General features: G+C 35.6%; 1 long non-coding RNA gene and 1 other non-coding gene across 2 annotated transcripts in view; one reads left to right on the top strand and one right to left on the bottom strand.

The window, feature by feature from the left end:
- The window catches only part of LOC119627935 (uncharacterized), a 244881-nt gene extending 229243 nt beyond the window's left edge, over positions 1 to 15638 (top strand). The window contains exon 3 of the long non-coding RNA XR_012093996.1: positions 14535 to 15638. This is a non-coding gene — a long non-coding RNA (uncharacterized lncRNA). The remainder of the gene's footprint in view (positions 1 to 14534) is intronic.
- Positions 2281 to 2348, bottom strand: LOC119628240 (small nucleolar RNA SNORD2). Its single transcript, XR_005244540.2, has one exon. It is a non-coding gene; the product is annotated as a small nucleolar RNA SNORD2 (small nucleolar RNA).
- Positions 15639 to 15994: the final 356 nt, after the last annotated feature.

The raw sequence follows: 15994 nt of genomic DNA, 5'->3' as shown, positions 1-15994 counted from the left end.
GCCTCATATTATTCTTGATTTATTCATTTAGTTGAATCTTATCTTTTCACCACTGTCTAAGCTTCTTGAGGTAATAGACTTGTTTTTAAAGAACATTTAATGAAGCGTTTGGCCAAACTGTTCATTGATCCCACTATATGGTGTAGTGTTCCTCTTTTTTCACATTCTTCTAGTTTTTTCTATCTCAAGCAACCTGTGTTCCTGTTATTGTCTATTTCCATCATGTGTCCACTCATTTACACGTTTTCAAAAGTGTATTCATTTTTCAAAATCTAACTGAAAGTACAAACGAAATATTGTTCTTAGTGTTCCCCAGTAACACCCTCAGGTTTAGAGGTCCCCTAAAGAAACTCACAGAACTCAGAAAAGCTGTTATACTTGTATTTATGGTTTATGACAATGAATGGGTATAGCATAAAATCAGCAAAGGAAAAGGGTATAATAGATAGAGTCCAGGAGAGACTTGCTATTTGTTTCTGGCTGTTCTTTCCAAGGGGAGTAGTATGAATCACACTGAATTCTCTCAGCAATAATGTGTGACAACATACTTGCAGTATTGCCAACCAGGGAAGCTTATCCAAGTCTTGGTGTCCAATATTTTATTGTGGGGTGAGAGAGAGGGTGTGTGTAGACATGGTGTGCCCACATGGCTGACTTATTTACATAATCTTCAGCCTTTCCAGATTCCAAACTGATATGGTACTGTATGGTCCAATGTCTTCACCATACATCACATTGTTACCATAAACCTGGCTAATAATCTGGCTTAGCCCAAAGCCCCAAATAAACAAAGAGAAGATATTCTAAGGACTTATCTTCTAGATCCAGTTAAGGGTCAGACCTTTCTTTGGAATATGAAGATTTCAAAGAATCCAGGTTTGCTGAGTTAGTCTTTTACTATACACATGTAATGTACTCCATGAACCCTCCCACAACATCTCCAAACAGAAATAAATTATTCCACCTCTGAAGTCATACAGCACTTTATTTCTTTCTTCCACATCAGTTGTTTCCTTGTTGTAATGTAATTTGTTAAACTGAGGCTGTTATATGTCTAACTTGTGGAAGAAAAGAGAACAGCTAACTAATTGAACACGTTTTGATTATCTGAGCATGCCTGTAGAGTAAGAACGGAATCTTAGTCTTTCTCATCTAGAATATTACAGGGAGAGCGGGTGATGAGGACTGTTCATAGAGAAGGGAATCAATATTAAAGACTTGACAGGTACTAAGGGAGGAATACTGACTAATTGGGAAGTTTAAGCTGCTTTGTCTTCCCAAGTAAATTTGAATAAAATCCACGTTGATTACAGTTCTTTTGAGAGGGGGGAGGAAAAAATACAACCTTCTGAGTAAGATAGGGTGGGGGTAATAATAATAAGCTAAGACTGCCGATCACGTTGATGCTACATGTAATGGTTCAAACAAGTTTATCTTCCCTCTGTAGATTCTTAATTCTGGACAGTAGACTTATGTTTGAAGGAATGTTTAATTTCTTACGCACACTATTAGTAAGGGTTCTCTAGAGCGACAGAATAGGATAGATGTATATATAAAAGGGAGTTTATTAAGGATTATTGACTTGCACAATCACAAGGTGAGGTTCCACAGTAGGCCATCTGAAAGCTGAGGAGCAAAGAATTCAGTCTGAGTCCCAAAACCCTAAAAGCAGGGAAGCTGAAAATGCAGCCTTCAGTTTGTGGCTGAAGATCCAAGAATCTCAAAGCTGAAGAACTTGGAGTCTGATGTTCAAGGTCAGGAAGCATCCAGCATGGGAGAAAGATGTAGGCTGGAAGACTAAGCCAGTCTAGTCTTTCCATGTTATTCTGCCTGCTTTTATTCTGGCCACACTGGCACTGGTTAGATTGTGCCCACCCAGATTGAAAGTGGGTCTGCCTTTCCCAGTCTACTGACTCAAATGTTAATCTCCTTTGGCAACATCCTCACAGACAACCCAGGAACAATACTTTACATCCTTCAATCCAATCAAACTGACAGTCAACATTAACCATCACACATACTTAGCATATTTTTCAGTATACAACTTAATACTTAATTTTTTGTGTACTTAGCATGTGTTAGAAACTATTCTAATATTCTAAATACTTTGTATGTGTTATATCACTTAATCTTGTGAGGTAGGTTGGGTTTTTTGGTTTTTATGTTTTTGTTTTTGTTTTTGTTTTAGGCATGGTACATATTTACAAATCCCACATCAAAACGTCACTTCTGCTTCACACCATGTATTCCATTTAGAACAGGAACTATGCTCAAATAATAAAGTGATCAGCAGTGAATATTCTCTTCATTTCAGGTCACTCTCAAAGATGACTCTCATCAATTCATCAGATAGATTTTTTTTTTAGAAATCAATACACTGAGATAATTTAAGCAAGCTACTCAAAATCCAAAACCAGTAAGAGGCAGAGCACATATTTAGACTCACGTGATTTGGCACCAGAGCTCATCATCTTAACTTTAAATAATACTGAGTTCTCTAATAGAACACCAGTTGCTGTATTAGTACAATGAATTAATATTTAGTATTTATCAAAACTCTGCTCAAACATTGATATTTGGGTTAATTCCTGACCATTTCTGATGAAGTCTTAAGGAAAATTTAAGTCTTCACTGTAGAATACTTTTATGTTAAAGATGAAACACTGGGCTAGAATGAGTTACTGGTTTGACTCAGAATCTGAACATATATTGTCTTCGATAGAGTTCGAATTTCAGCTTAAACAAATAGAATACATTCACCATTTCCTTGTGGTCAACAAAAAGTCAAACGAGCAGTGAAAACTAAGTCATGATTCACTGTTCAGCTGAAACAAGAGACCTTCAGAAGGACCACCATTTTTCTGAATACTATCAATACTAACCTAGAAGTCAAAGTGGATTATTTGACTGTTTGATGCTGCTGGAGAACAACTGGTGGTAAACTCTGAAACATAAATAATAGGTATAAATTATCTTCTTCCTTTTATAGTTGTCACACACTTAAATATTTGTGAGGAATAAAAGATCAGAGCCAAATGTACCCAACAGACAAAAGAAATCAATTCAAGAATGTAATGAAGCAAATACAAAGAAAGCAAAACAATTGATAGGAAGCAGGGAAGATTTATTTTAGGTCTGCGGGACAAAAGTAATCAAAAAGAAAATAGCTCAGCTGGAAACAAAGGTGCTTTGTTTCTCCTGATTGAGTTGTCTGGTCAATAATAGACGTGGAAAACAGAAGAGAAGACCAAACATCTTGTTTGATCCTATATTTGGTAAGGTGTGCATAAAAGTGGCAAATATAGTTTCCTAAAAAGGATGAGACTATAAAGAAAACAAGCCCTAAATCTTAAAATCTTAAGATACTAGACTCAAAGAAAACTTAGAACTCATTTGACTCATGCTGTTTTTGATAGTTATCAATCTCCTGATCAAATGTTTTCTCATATGTCCATGCACATTAATAATTCTATTATAAACAGTTTTTAAAATATGATCTGAGATCAAAGTGCTGACGATTTCCAAATATTATTTTTTTTCATAAAAATAAATGTCACAAGTTCAGAGAAGAGACAAACTTTGAAGATTTACAATCTGACCCATATAAGAAAAGAGCTCACAGCATATTTTTCAAAATAGAGTTAGGGGTTACAAGTGCAGTTTTGTTGCATGGATACCTGCATAGTGGTGAAATCTAGGCTTTTACCTGAATAATGAACATTGTACACAATAGCTAGTTTTTTAAGCCTCATATTCCTCTCACCCTCCCACCTATTAGAGTTTCCAGTGTCTATTATTTCACTCAAAGAGGAGATATTATTATTGTTACTGATCAGACAGTGCATTCTTGCTTGTGCCTCCTAAGAATGTGATAATGTAGAAGCTAGAAATTTGAGGAGAATGCCAAGTGACCTGCTTTAACTCTGAAGATCTTCTAGATAAAGTAGACTTACAGGACAATCCTCTCCACCCAGAAATCTCTGCTCTAATGAAAGGAATAAAGCAAGATAGTAGGTTGGTGAAAAAGTAATTGCAGTTTTGCCATTACTTGTGCACCAACCTAATAGTTGTTATCCAATCACTTACTATGACTGCTTAAATAATAAGGTGGGCAGTCCTTGCTGTGGGATCAATAGTAATCTGCCAGCTTTAGTACTGAGTGAAAACCACTGCCTTTTCTAGCTCTCATGTAATCTGCTTTCCCTACTCAATTTGACCAAACAACTCTGATTTTGACTTCTATTACTGAAACTGTGACCTTCCACATGGCTTGAACATCTGAACATCAAGTTCTACATTGTAAACATAACCACATTATTTACGGTGCCTGTCCATTATGAGTAGTAAGTACATAAAAGCAAAACACAGCTTGCTTGTTGGACTGCAAATTTTCCCTTGTGGAAAACTGTGGTCTAAAATCTTGGCCATTCTTGACCTGAGATTGGTAACTCCTAACTTGAAGCAATCCATAATCTGGTCCTAACAATTTTTGAGTAAATTGAATAACTTTTTCTTCTTCTTCTTTTTTTTTTTTTTTTTTTTTTTTTGAGACGGGGTCTCCTTCTGTCGCCCAGGCTGGAGTGCAGTAGTGCGATCTTGACTCACTGCAAGCTCTGCCTCCTGGGTTCACACCATTCTCCTGCCTCAGTCTCCCGAGCTCCCAAGTAGCTGGCACCCACCACTATGCCTGGCTAATTTTTTGTATTTTTAGTAGAGATGGGGTTTCACCGTATTAGCCAGGATGGCCTCGATTTATTGATCTTGTGATCTGCCTGCCTCGGCCTCCCTAGGTGCTGGGATTACAGGCATGAGACACTGTGTCTGGCCCTAACCTCCCTTAATTATAGTGATAATTAGACAATTCAATAAATGAGAGCAGTACTTCAGAACTGAAGAGTTGGAAGCTGCAGAACCTTTGAGGTACCACAGAATAAACACAAGTATGCATGGTGCGTACTAAAAAATGCAGATTTAAAGTCCCTGGTTTGTACCTATTGAATACAATTATTCAAAGTCATTTTCAATAATTCACTTTCATCTGCATGTTTCCTTATTTTGCCATTATCCCTGCTGTAAGCAGGACATAGCAGATTGTGAATTACCATAATGGAAAAATATTCTCTTCTATGAGTTAAACTAATTAAATCAACGTATAGACAGTGGTAAAGGAACAGCTTATATACAGGAGCAGTTTTACTTCCATCAATCCATCTAAAGCATGTACACAGATAAGGAAGGAGTTCAGCAGGACAAAAGTAGATGGCAGCAGTGAATAGGGCTTGATGTTGGAAATAGGAGATAGGACCACATTGGTCACCAAAATGTTTCCATAGGTATATGACAGAGAGATTTCTTCAGGCTTCTCCATGGTCTGAGTTAAAATATATCCAGTTATCCATTTGTCTTCACTGTCACTCTTCTCATATAAGTTAAATTTTTGATTATTAATAGATGTCATGGCTATCTTAATTTGGAGGTAGGAAGTCCTCTAGGAAGCACTATGACATTCTTCCCATTTTAAAGCACATATCCTGCTCTGTAAATATGTGAACTGGGATGACTATAAATAAGCATTATCCATCAGCCTAGTGTGAATCTATCACTGAGCATCTGATTGTCCCTGGGTGAGTTGGTTTCTGACATAAAAGAATGTGGATCTGACCTTGGTGTATAGAAGATGCACCACATGGTGTCCATGGCAGCTAGTTGTCAGACTTCCCTCCTGTCACACTATGGACCACACAATATTCTTCAAAACATTTGTAATTAGCCTCCAACTGCCAATTTAAATCATTTTTCTTTGTATGTGACAATAGAGAGTAATACAGTCATCTTCAGTATCTGTGGTGGATTGGTTCCAGGGCCCCTGTGGATACTAAAATCCAGGGAAGCTCAAATCCCTTATATAAAATGATACAGTACCTGCATGTAATCTATGCACATTTTCCATCATACTTTAAATCATTGCTAGATTATGTATAATACCTAATACATTGCAAATGCTATGTAAATAGCTGTTATACTGTGTTGTTTAGAAAATAATATCAATTTTTAAAAGTCTTTACCTGTACAGTGTAGTCCCATTTTTTTCCAAATATTTTTTATTTGTGGTTCGTTGAATCTATGGATGCAGAACCCACAAATACCAAATGCTAACTTTATTTAATATATAGCATAATAAGTGGTATGATATTTTTCCTCTCTCATTTTCAGTTTCTTTATAAGAAAAATGGGGCTAATAATAGTACTCACCTCATAGGATAATTCAAAGATGAGTGAGAGATAGATGTAGCACTTAGAAGAGTGCTTGATGATGCATTAAGTATGCAACTAATTTTAGTTATAATTATTATGTTATATGACAATTACTATTGTTCCACTATGATATGGGGTCAGGCAATTCATAGAGTAATGCTACCTTAACAGAATATATGAAAAGAGCCAGATAGTGGGAGCTTAAGCTAAGCATTGGTTTCATGCTACTAATTCATTGGTTCTCTTACTTGACTCCTAGATACCAGATCTTTTGCCTGCTGCTCTTGACATCTGATAGTGACTCAATATTCAGGAGATAGCCTGCTTATTAGTTCCCAAGAAATGAACATCCTATAATAATCTCTAATTTACAAACTTAGAATTTTGACTATTGTTTAGATATCTTAGTCTTGGCTTTGTTGCTCCTACTTAATATTGTCAAGATAGTTGGAGGATAATGGGTTAACCAGGTCAATGATGAATCTTTACTTTTGGAGCATAAATAGGAAAGTCTTTAATTTCTTCTTTGTAAAATCCACTACCTCCTTTTACTAATATGTTTAATACCCCTTCACTATTCATCAAGAATACTTTGGAAAGGTTCTATAGCTTTTCTTTAATTTTCATCTTGCCAAATCTCTTTCCCCCTGCTCTGATCAGCTCAGGGTTGGAGATTTTCTTACTGGTTTTTATGGTATCCATTTGGGTTGGCTCTAAGTAAGAAAATACTTGAGTGTTTTTTTTCCTCCCTGAAGGTACTTATTTCTTGCCAAACTTTGGGTTAGTGATTTGCCTTTCAACATCAGCTTTCAGGTCATTTTAAGAAAACATAAATTTTCACTTTGTTCAGCATTTTTCTTGTTGTAAGGATAGGAAAGAGTTCATCCCAGATCTTTAGATCACTATATTAACATATAAAATTATGTCTTACCTTTTATTTAGTCTCTCTTTATAATGTATAGCATCACTAAAAGAATATGGTATTTACATATGAAAACACATATAGGCCAATGAAACAGAACAGAAAATTCAGAAATAGCCCAACTGCATTTGAGAATTTAATACACAATAAAGTTGTCAACTCAAATTTATGGGAAAAAGATGAACTGTCAAGAATTAGTGTTAGGATAAGTAACGAAACAGAAAAAAAAATAACATAATCAAAGCACAATTTTGTTCTCCTCATGCATTTGAATAAATTCCAAGTAGATTTAGAGATTTGCATTAAAAAAAATTGCCACTTTGGGAGGCTGAGGCAGGCAAATCACGAGGTCAGGAGATCCAGACCATCCTGACTAACACAGTGAAACCCCGTCTCTACTAGAAATACAAAAAATTAGCCGGGCGTGGTAGCAGGCGCCTGTAGTCCCAGCGACTCGAGAGGCTGAGGCAGGAGAATGGCAAGAACCAGGGAGGTGGAGCTTGCAGTGAGCCGAGATCGCACCACTGCACTCCAACCTGGGCGACAGAGTGAGACTCCATCTCAAAAAACAAACAAACAAACAAACAAAACAAAAAAACAACAGAAAAACTGCGTAAAGTAAAATTTTCACAAAATAGAATAAAAATCCCTGAGGGAACCCCTGTATAAGCTGGGAGTTTAAAAAACTTGTAAGTACGGCTAAAAATAAGATATAATGAGGGAGAAAGATGAACAGATGTTATTATAAACTCAATTTAGCTTAATAATTGTAATAGATAGATAATGGAAGCCAAGTCACAGGATTAAACCTAAGAGAAATGTTTAGAAATCAAAATTTTTGAGGACTCTGAAATTATTCAAGATAATTGAAGGTAAATAGTAGTGGAAAATGTAATTAAAAAGAGACCTAATAAGTTTTAATAAGTAATTAGAAAGATTTAAGCCTTGAAGTAGTAGTATAGAAATCTGCAGCAGATTATATGCAATTTCAGCTTCATATGTATCTCTACTAAAGTGGGAAGAACAAAATGAAGAAAAACTTATTAAAATATGAATTTATCTTTTATTTCCTTTTCTTTACAATTTATTATTTTATTTGAGACAGGTTCTTGCTCTGTCACCCAGGCTGAGTACCATGGCATGATGTTGGCTCACCACAGCCTCCACCTCCTGGGCCCAGGTGATGCTCCCAACTTAGCCTCCCAAGTACTTGGGACTACAGGCATGCACCACCACACCCTACTAATTTTGTCTATTTTTTTTTTATGGAGATGCAGTCTCACTGTGTTGCCCAGGCTGGTCTTGAACTCCTGGATTTAAGCAATCCTCCTGCCTCTGCCTCCCAGAGTCCTGGGATTAGAGGTGTGAGCCACTGTATCTGGCTAAAATATGGATTCGAAAAGGTTAAAATAAAATAAACAAACACGACTTTCTTACAAATATGAGAGGGAGAGTGTGTTTCAAAGATTTACTTAAGTAATTCATTTATGGAACACCTAGAAGGAAATGTTGGTTCGAAGGAATGTAAGAGAAATAAAGTTATTAATACTGAAATAATAATGCCAAAATCAATCCAACACTGGGTAATGTTCCACAAGGCAACAAAACTGTGAACTTTGGGAATTATCTTTTTTTAAGACATGAATTATTTGTATCTCTACAGGACAAAATCCATTTTATTTACTATTTCACAAATATTATTTGCACCATTATCACTTTTCTACAAGTTAATATCAACCTTTACAGAATTGTAAAATATCCTATACAAAAACAAAATGTAAGTTAAGGAAAACTGCATAACCACAGATAAATTAATATTTGAATGGGACTGTTAGACCTACCCACTAAGCTCTAGTAAAACACTGAAAAGATACTCTATTATAATTTTGCTTATTTCCAAATTTTTGAAATTTGTGTTTTTTTAACAATCTATTTCAAGCATGAAAAATAATCATAAACATGTGAACACTGTATCTGTTTTTCTACACTCCAAGCTTTAGGGTCTTTTCAAGGAGCAGCTCTTTGACCTATTTATATTTTAAGGTATTGAATAGTATCAGTCTAATTATTGCTCTTGTGTATTTTGACTTCTTCAAAAAATTATCATTTACAAGATAATTTAAAATTTGGAAAATAGATAAGTATTTTAAAATTATATTTGCATCTCCCTAGCATTTATTACTTTCAATATTATACTAAGAGCATACATTTTTATTTTAATATATTTTTCACAAGATCATATAAAATGTAATGGCATTTTGGGAAAAATACAAAGCATACCAAAGTCATAATATAGGATTTATTGCCTTTAATAAAAGTATTAACTACACTAATAGAATCATATTATTGCTGACTTAATGCATCTCTTATGAGCATCACACCAACATACTTTATACTCAATAGAATGCTTAAATACCTTAAGCACAGGAAAGATATTCAAAATGATAGCAGCTCTTTTAAAGGGCATACTTGTGAGGGGAAGAAGTGCAATGACTAAATATGGTTTAAAAATTTCCACTTTAAGTTAAGGACATGAAGATAAAGAAAATGTTGTGACTTTCTAACAAGCATGTAGAGGTTTAACATGTATATGTATACATTAGACATTTCATCAGTCTATGTATGTGTATATAGTATATAATAGTAGTAGACTACTATATACATAAGTATATAGACTGACCAAGTGTTCTGTAGCACTAATAAGCCAAGACAAAAAGGAATAAGATTCAGGTAAAAACATCTTAATTATTCATTAACTAAAATCCTAAATAAAAGAAGGAATGCATATTAATAGAGTGATTTGGATTTGTTGTTGTTGTTGTTCTTGTTATGGCAGCAATTTTTAAAATAATAAAGATGACAAAGTACAAGCTAGGTTTGTTTAATCTACTTCATTGATTATAATCAAACTTCAAATATCTCATCTTTCACAGTTTCTAAAGAACCAAGACATAGGGCCAAGCAGCTGGAAAGCATACCATTGATCAAAGGAGGAATATAAATATCTATTGAGGAGCAAAGTATTTCCATTTTCCTAACAGACTTGTTTTTTCCCATCTCTTGGAAAACAGCATCTTCTCATCCTTGGCATAAACTTTCTCCAGGTCAAGATCAGAGAACGGACCTGTAGAAAAAGTAGTCCTACCAAAAGGCTTTCCTTTGCCTTCATGACTTCCTCTTCAGACCACCAAAGTTAGGGGTTTCTGCAGGGAAACTGATAGCCAAAATTGTATATATTTAACTCCAGCACTATAATTTTACATTAAAAAGGATGGATTTACTTATTATTAGCTAAAGAAACATACACACAGAGACACACACACCTGCATACACACACACATGCACACACACATATCAAGTTTAGAAAAATGTGCAAATCAAGTTTTTGGGGTAGGCTTATTCATATTTTTCAAAACATACTGAATTCATATTGGATGAAAGGCTTAGTAATAGTATCTGTAATCTGTTTATCCCCTTCCCCAGCTCTTCAGTTATTAAGATGGATTGTCAGCAATTCATTTTTATTAGGTTCCAATCTGGATGGTTCTGCTACTAGTACATGCAGGTTTATATATGTATAGTTATGCATGTGTCATTGAACATTTGGGTACGGTTGTATAGATGTGTAGATATTTGACTGTATGGTTATATGTGGAGATGGGGGAATTTTGGGGGTGTGGGTGTGGGGAGGGAATGGGAAGTCCTATAGATGCTCCACTCTAGGTTGGTCCTTCACTTGAAATGCTACCTTTGCTTCATTCTTCCAGAAACATTCAATGGTAAGACAATCAAGGACATTATATCTATGCATATCAAAAACTTCAGCTAAGATCCCCAAAATTAGATTTTACTTCACCATTTCTGTCATAAAAGCCACCTCTAGCTCTTAGAATTTTGCTATTTCCAAAATCATTTTCAATTTTCCCTTCCTCAAGTGTTCTTGGTGAATTTTGTAGCCAAATAAGACAGTTACCAGTGAACCTACAGAGTAAGCAAGGAACAGCAAATGTAGAATTGGATGATGACTTCTCTGTAGGAATGGAGTTTGAATGTGTTCTAAAAGGTAGCCAAGTAGACCCAGAAGGGGCAGCCCATTATCCTTTCCATATGAGCACGATGGGAATAATAATTGATTTTAGGGCTATTGGTGTATACTTTGGTTCAAACTGTCTGATTTTAAAGCATTTAAGAATTCATATCCTATAGGTATAGAAAAATCAACAGAATGCCTGACTTGAGGAAAATATCAACTAAAAATTGGCAAAAGGAGAGTGAAGCCTCTATCTTTTACAGCTTGTTGGTTTCCCCTTTCTTTTTTCAGATTTATAATTTTATTTTTTTATTATTTATTTTGTGGGTACATAGTAGGTTTATACATTCATGAAGTACATGAAATGTTTTGATAGACATGGAATAAATACTTGATGAGATGGATATACCCCATTCTCTGTGATGTTTGCTTTCCCTTTCTAGGTGAACTTACCCTATGAAAACATTGAAGATCTTATTTTTTTATCTCTTCTATTTTATGAATTCAGTCTATCTAGTAAACACACTCATATCAATATGTTAGAAACCATCAACACAAAACACATTACTGACAGCAGAATTTCAGTGCCTGTATGCTCTTTTTGAACATAAATGACATATTTGCCATGGATGAGGTTACTTGTGCAGAAGAATCCCTTTTTAATTTGAAATAATATCTTCATCCTTTTGAGATAGAAAAAAATATATTTTTAAAATGAGATTTTTGTTACTTGAAATTTTTTAACTAGAATTTTCCTATTATCTTGCTCCCATATTGGACAGGTATAGATTAGGTGAGTCAATCTGTCAGGGTTCGAATCCAGGCTTCTTCTTCTACTGTCCCTGTGACTTTGAGTACAAAATTATTTAATTAGAAGTCATTTAAACTTTTTGTTTCTCAGCTTTCCTCATTGTAGAATGGATCTATAATAATGTCCTACAACATAGGGTTATTATGAGAATTAAATGTGACAATATTTGCAAAGAGCTTAGGACTCTGCCAAAAATATAGTGAAATGTACATAAGGGATTGATTAATAAAGTTTCAAATGACTGACTTGGAGCTGGCTAATTGTCAAAAATTTTATAAATTTTGATGCTAAAAATACATTAGCATCGCAATGTAAAACTAAAGGAAACTGTCTCAATAACTTCATTTAAAGAATGCTCTTCCTATTAAACTACTAAAACTAAAATAAGAAATTGTGTATAATGCTGCTAAACTTCAACAGAGCATTGGAGTGGGAATCCAGAGGCTGGTGGCTAGTACAGTACTGATACTGGCTTAAAGGGGTAGGGTAGTGATGGACAGAGAAGGGCGGCGTCCCTGGTGAGGGCTCCACCCTCAGTCCTGTGCCCACGGACCTAAGTAAGGACAGACACTTCTGTTTCCCGGCCCAAATACTGCATTTTCCAAGACCACCCTGGCCCACCATGCCCTCATCCTGTGCCTACAAAAACCCCAAGAATCTAGCAGGAACAGACACAAGCGGATGGAAAACAAGAGGAACACGCTGGCAGAGGAACACGCTGACAGAGGCCAGCATGCTATCGTTGGTGGAATAAAGTGGACTCCGAGGGAAATTCGGCCTGGGACAGTGGGAGGAGAGCCCGGCCACTGAGTGGCAGGATTCCACGGGACGACCACCTTCTGGCTCCCATCCGTCTGCTGAGAGCTTCCACCACTCAATAAAACCTTGCATTCATTTTCCAAGCCCACGTGTGATCCAATTTTTCTGCTACACTAGGGAAGGAACCCTGGGATGCAGAAAGCCCTCTGTCTTTGCAATAAGACAGAAGGTCTAATTGAACTTATTAACACAAGCTACCTGCAGATGGCAAAGCTGAAAGAGCACACTGTACTACACGCCCACTGGGGTTTCAGAAGCTGTAAACACTTAATCCTGGACACTGCACTTGGGGTCGGAGCCTACACTCCTTAAGACCTACCCATCTGCCTGCTCGCCCTAGGAGTTTGAGCTGCAGAGCTCCTAAGAAGCAAGTCACACCTCCATTGCACACCCTGCAAGCGGGATAAGGGAAAACTCCTCCCGTTTCAGTATTGCTGCTGATCATCTAAGCTGCTCAGTAAGCCTTTTCAGCTTGCTGGATTTCAGCTGCTTTATCCTTAAAAGAAGGACAGTTATTCTTTTGAGAAAGTAAAAATTTTTATAAGGCTAAATCATATAGAAATTACAGAAACTTCATTCTAAATATAACTTTAGAAAGCACATCATCCACACCAGTCTCCCCCATCCAAAATTAGAAGAAGAAAATCTAGAAAGAGAAAATAATTTGCTACAATTACCTGTAATACCATCTCTCCCCACCCCACCATGGGAGTGAGACAGTTAATATTCACAACCCAGACTCTTGAGGTGGATTGCTGGCATCACTAGTTCATTCAAGAACATCTGAATCTAAGTTCGTTATACAATACAATGCTGTGCTTGTGGAAGGCCCACTTTTCTAACATCCATCCAAAGAGAATTTTAAAATATTTAACTGGTAGAGGGTTTACGTTAAGGAAATAAAAACAGGGTTGCTACATGTACACAAAATGAAAAAGGAATATATTCTAGGAACCTAGTTTGGAATTAGATTAGTAAGATTTGCATTCAAATGAGGGTAGCAGGATTTTTCTCAGTGCTTTCATTATTTCCTCACCAACTTAATGTCTAATACATATAGAAACTGCTGGATATTAAGGAGTTTCCCGTAGCCCCAAATTGCCTGTCATCAAATCAAAGCAGTTTTTACATAAGCAGATTGCCTTACAACAAGTGAAAATTTAAAGTATGATCTTTTGTTTAAATAACCTAGTAGATGAGCTAGTTTTTTGTAATTATTTATACAATCGATAAATGTTTTAAAAATACATATTTAAGTTTTAAAGGCAAGGAGTAGGAAAATAAGCTAGATTTAATTTAGTCTCATAGTCTTTTACTTTCAGATTTAACTATAGTTCAAAGTTATCTATCTAAAAATTTGTTTTTCTGTTTGATAAATTGATCAAGACATATTGAGCAAGAATAAACTGATGTAGTATGTGGAAAGCTTACATCACTAATACATTAATTTTAAAATGTTTACTAGATTTCTACAATATTTTATTTTCTAAAAGTTATATGACCTTGCTCTTTGTTGGAGGGTCATGTACCTGTGGCTGTGATTCCAAAAACTACTAGTCTGCTTGTAATAGCCATTCTGAAAGATGTGAACAGTATTGTGTATGTATACATATTTGTTCTATTTAGCTATGGAATAAATTCAATTACTATTATTTCTACACATACTCTTTCTTGATTTTGTTTCCCATATTATTCAGGTGGCTTTTGCACTGAGAGCAAACACAGCTGACAGCGTGGTCCACTCTTGCAGATGCAGCCCAGAGTATTTGTCTTCTGATGGGCCGGTGGTTAAAGGAGTAAGAGGAAGAGAATCTTTGAAGGGGCAAAGTGGTAAGGTACTGGCTTCATCACCACCTACAGAATTCAGTACTTTTCTTCCTAGCCTACTGGGAGCATTAACTTGGGCACTTGTATGTATGTGCACACACACACCTACCCGTGAATGCAACACTCTGTCATAGTGATCTAAGGGAAATTAAGTTTTGTAAGGACAAGACTACAGCAATTTTAGAATATTATATGAGTCAATTACAATATTTTCTTTCCTTTTCTTCCTTTAAGTGATCAGAAAGTAGTTGAATTAGTTGATATAATAGTAGAGCTGGAATAAAACATTTAAGCAAAGTTAGCTTTAAAGGCAAATAGGATAAATGGATATCTGTGTGATACAAAAGACAAAATGAAGAATTATTTTTCCCAATTCATTCAGCATTATAATGGAAACTCCATCATCACAGTCTCATTTCCTGAATTTCCAGGAATAATCAAAACGTATAGGTTCTTTAAATGGTAGAATGTGAAACCATTCTTCATATTTTTAGTGTGGGCAAGTTCAAGAAAAAAATTTACTGTCATGAGATCAAGCTTTGTAGCAATGACAAACAAGATTAGGACTTTTGAGAAGCAAATGTAGCAATAAAGTCAAAGTCTGCCACTTCTAGATGACTTATGAAGGTTAGTTTCATAAGACACATAATGAGACCTATTGGGAATCTAGAATTCATGGAAGAGGGGCTTGTAGTAAGAAGAGAATTTCTGAAGGTTAGAGAAAAGTAGCCATCGCTCAACTTTGCCATCTCTATCACTTACCTTTATATATAGGCTACTGCCTTTATATAGTCTTTGTGTGTAAACTAAACATATAAGTATGGGGATATATTGTTCATATCTTTTTAGCAATCATAAAGTCAGGCACGTGATCTCTGATACCATTCAAGAGCAAGTGTAGAAAGGGAATTATTTTCATCATAAGAATAAAGTGTTACTACTACCTTCACCCTGAGAGGGAAAACAACTTGAATTGTCTTTCTTGAGAATTATTTCAAACACCTCTTGAAACATCAATGATATAATGTCTGATATAATAAAACCAATAAATGTCTGTGTTGGGAACTAGGAGGACTCAGGGAGCTGCTTTTTCAGAAAAGTTAACATGTCTCCTTAGTAAGACTTTATGTTTCATTGGGTTTACCCACATCACTGACGCTTTGGAAAACATTTGCACATTCACTAATAATAGATGATTTTAGCTTAATTATTTTCAATCTTTTTTTCACTTTCTTACTGACACTCCACTCACACCTGTAATTGAAACTAGAGTTCTAAAGGCTTTATTTCTGAGACAGGCTAAGAGAAGTCAAAGGACAATGAAACTTAA

The sequence above is a fragment of the Chlorocebus sabaeus genome, chromosome 9 (assembly GCF_047675955.1).
Source record: "Chlorocebus sabaeus isolate Y175 chromosome 9, mChlSab1.0.hap1, whole genome shotgun sequence".
Classification (NCBI taxonomy): Eukaryota; Metazoa; Chordata; class Mammalia; order Primates; family Cercopithecidae; genus Chlorocebus; species Chlorocebus sabaeus.
This window is presented reverse-complemented; position numbering and strand designations above follow the sequence as displayed.